This window comes from Limulus polyphemus, unplaced genomic scaffold, assembly GCF_000517525.1.
Source record: "Limulus polyphemus unplaced genomic scaffold, Limulus_polyphemus-2.1.2 Scaffold9517, whole genome shotgun sequence".
Classification (NCBI taxonomy): domain Eukaryota; kingdom Metazoa; phylum Arthropoda; class Merostomata; order Xiphosura; family Limulidae; genus Limulus; species Limulus polyphemus.
In genome coordinates this window covers 9,490-13,446 of record NW_013675127.1, presented here as the reverse complement: position 1 = coordinate 13,446, position 3,957 = coordinate 9,490, and the positions used below count along the sequence as shown (strand labels likewise).

At 32.4% G+C, this 3,957-nt stretch overlaps 1 long non-coding RNA gene across 4 annotated transcripts in view; it reads left to right on the top strand.

Annotated features, from left to right (window-relative positions):
* The first annotated feature begins 1,097 nt into the window (after nucleotides 1–1,097).
* The window catches only part of LOC106475961, a 7,616-nt gene continuing 4,756 nt past the window's right edge, over nucleotides 1,098–3,957 (top strand). For 2 of the 4 annotated variants that reach the window (XR_002609033.1, XR_002609034.1), the window contains exon 1: nucleotides 1,252–1,391. This is a non-coding gene — a long non-coding RNA (uncharacterized LOC106475961). The other 2 variants (XR_002609035.1, XR_002609032.1) reach the window with 2 other exon arrangements.

The window sequence follows — 3,957 nt, the reverse complement described above, 5'->3', positions numbered from 1 at the left end:
TTCCTTTCTTTTTCCTCTAACAACTGTTGTAATTTCTCTTCTCGTTCTTCTTGTTTAATTTCTCGTTCTTCTTGTTTCCTTTCTTTTTCCTCTAACAACTGTTGTAATTTCTCTTCTCGTTCTTCTTGTTTAATTTCTCGTTCTTCTTGTTTCCTTTCTTTTTCCTCTAACAACTGTTGTAATTTCTCTTCTCGTTCTTCTTGTTTCTTTTGCTGTTCTTGTATTGCTGCCATCAAGTCTGCTGTGCTGTAGTTTGATTCGCCGCTTCTCGTTTCCATTTTTTTTTGTCCCACTCTCTGACACCAATTTGTTACGTCTCCGTTTGTTAATTAACTTTCCGTAACTTCGTTCCGACGAAATTTTAGCGACATAAGTCCTTACTTAATAAAACTTGTTTATTCTTTCTGAATATAACTTTACCGATACACTTATTTTCAACAGTCGCTCTGTAACAAACGTTTTAACAACGGACGTTAACTTCAACAATACTTCTGACTGCAGTTCAATTACTCACTACCTACACACATAATCGCGTCACGCCGTCACCCTCTGATATATATACCAGGCTACCCTATATCTAGCAAATGCTAGGGCATTCACGAAGGAACAAGATAGTTCTAGAAACGTGGCATGACACTAGTCACGTGACCTCGCTGACGCAACAATATTAACGCCTTACAACAAACAGAGAAAGATAAAAACCATGTTCGTAACCATATCACTTTCTTCCTTTTCTGAAAAAAAAAGTCTCCTAGTGACACAGCGGTATGTCTGCGGACTTACAACTCTGGAAACCGGGTTTTGATACCCGTGGTGGGCAGAGCACAGATAGCACTTGTGTAGCTTTGTGCATGATTAAAAACAAACAAACAAACAAAATGAAAAAATAAGAGACTATACTTGATAAAGCCCCAATTTCTTAATCAACATATTTGAATAAACAGCTTGATAAAATCAGAAATTTTAATTTCTTAAAGTTTTGAAAATGTTCCCCCAAGGTGGTTTTATTCTTAAATTAAATAAAATTATGAAATTTTGTTTTCTCCTCTTTAAACTTTTAATACTTAGAGTAAAACAGTTTTCGTGTACTTCGTTTTAATTTTTATCACTATTTTATAAGTAAAGCTCACAGTGGTCCCTAGGCTTCGTTCTTTACTAAGTTAAGGTAAGCGCCATGTGTTTGAAACTTTATTTTTTAGTTTCAAACGAAGTTACAGTAATTATGTAAATTGTGATGTTATGGTGTGAGTATTTACTAAAAAAAAATGTAATATTACGACTAATAATAAACTAATTTTACTTGTGCGTTAAGATAAACAGTGAGTTAGTGCTGAAATTAGAATAAACATTTTGAGTTTGAATTAAGTTCGAGCCAGAATAAAACTGAGAAGGTAAGTTCGTAAACGTTGTTGTTTCTCCGTGGCCATAAACTATATATAGAATTATAAGTTAATCTTATGTGTGCCTTGTTTTTAAATTTTAGTTTTCATTTACCAACTTTAGTTTAGGATACTTAAAATAAACATAAAGCCCAATCAATGAATACATCATTCGATTTACTGATACTTAACTCGAAATATTTTTTTCCCTTAATCATGTATCATACAACTTGTAATTTTCAATTTCAGTGAATGAGCACCTCACCTAAGTAAAAAACATTTTAAAAAGTAAAACTTAAAAGTTATGTTTAACATTATTCAAGACGTTTTCAAAAAATACAATTTATTTTTACCATAATATAATTAAAGTATTATATCATTGGGAGGATTATTTTAGATTATTTGGTAAATATAACTAAAAAGGCCAAGTCTAGTTTACATAATGATAAAGTAGTTTAGTGTTTCCTTAACATGTACTTTGTAGTTGTTTGTACACAGGTGTAGCCCTAAGTATATAAATAAAAGTTTCTAACATAAATTCTGTAACTAAATGTAGTTCAAACTTACAATGTTTCAATAAAAACTGTATGATGTATGTACAGTTTGGCTCCCTAACTTTCAGTTTGATCAATAATTGAATAAACACTTAACTCGGTGAGTATCAGAATAGTCACAATAAATCTTGCTATTGACACTGATTTAAATCACTTAACATTAATCACACTGAACTCTCATTTAATACTTTACTCGGACATTCTGGCACTCTGACACAAATTAATTGCTTACTCATATTTATAATTAATGTATCTGTCTAGATCTTAGTTAAGTTTACTAGATTTAAACCTCATCCACCCTCTAATTGACAGATAAATTAAAACATTGAACATAGAACTTTCAAACACTGCTCCTTCCTGGATTCTAAAATTCCTTGAACAGTCCTGGTACAAAAATGAGATACTACACTAAACTGTCCATAAACTAAGAATTTTATGATTGTTTTTCTTCTGAGGCCCATTGTATGCAGATGGGATGAACTTTTGACCTTTATCATCATTGGTTGTTTTGTCATTTTTGGGGATTTCTTCCTTGGTAGGTGACATGACTTCACTGGTGGCTGTGTCCTTGTTGATCTTCTTTAAACATTCTTTACATGAAATCAGGGCTCCTCAGCAGGTTAATTTTCTCCTGACAGTTTCCTTCTTGGAGTTACCCCGTTGTCTGTCTTCTCACTGACACGATGATTGCAGTGAATTACCTTTTTCTTAGATCACTTATCTTTAAACTACATCATTGATCCTTTTCAGTACAATGTATGGTCCTGTCTAACTTTAGAGTTTGTCATTCTTTGTGACAGGAATTGTTCAACCATACTACGTCACCTTGAAGGACTGCTCTGGTTCTTAAAGAATTGGTGGCAAAAACCCACCAACTTCATAATTCTGTTGTCAGTTTTCAAAACTAGGAGCTAACTCTTGACCAATGAATTTGAGGTGTGTGTGTATATATACTCATACAAATTGTACAAATCAGAATAACAAGCAATAAATTTTATGCTGGTGCAAAAAAAATTGCCAAAAGCTGGATTTTTGTCACCAACAAGAGTAAAAAATCACAAAATATATTTATCAGTATTAACATCACATTTTATCACAAGAAGATTTAAGCCTTTACTGGGTAAAATCATGTATGCCATCTTATTCTTTATGTCTACATGAGTTCTTTCTTCCAACTATCAATCCTTCAAGTGTTTATTTTCTACTGTGTCCTAATAACTAATGTATATTTATTGCTAATTTCTCTTGATATGGATATTTCAATTTTTGGTAGTACAAGGACCACCCTCCCTGTTGTCACTGGAATTTCAACTTCTGGTTTAGTAATTATCATGGGGATTTCCTGGTCATAGATTATGAAACTATTTGAGTTAGCCTAACCTTACATTCATGTCATCTTCACATGAAGTCAGTTTCTAATATGCACTCAGTGTCAGTTATGCATCATGAATTGTGTAAAACCTTCCTACATTAACTGCTTCCTTGGTTATCCTGAGTATACAAGGGCCAATTGGTCTTGTAAGTAATTATTATACCATGTTAAGTCGGGATGCTCATACTCTGAGAGTTTTTCACCTGAGTGCACTTGTTGTGAGACTGAAATTCTGTTTTATTCTAGTTCCATATTGACCAATAGATGGCAGTTCAAGCAGATATTTTTATAGTCTGCTTCTGATAAGAAAACGAGATGGTAATGGGAAGAGAAAGCAGGTATTTCTGTCCCGACTGTGATGTACCACTCTGTGTCGCATCTTACTTACAATTCTACCAACAAACATCTAGTTCAACATGTAAATAGTCATACTGACAGGTTGTCTTTTTACTTATTTTGTTATAGTTATGCAATTGTTTTCTGCAGATATTTCATGCAAATAAACCTAGATGTAAGGTATAAAAATGATATATTTAGGTCTATTTGCATGAAGTAACATAGATATATTATTTTATTTACACCTTTCTTATATCTCAGGTTTATAATAAAAACTTTATTATACTTTTTTTTTGTTGTAATAAATTGATAAACT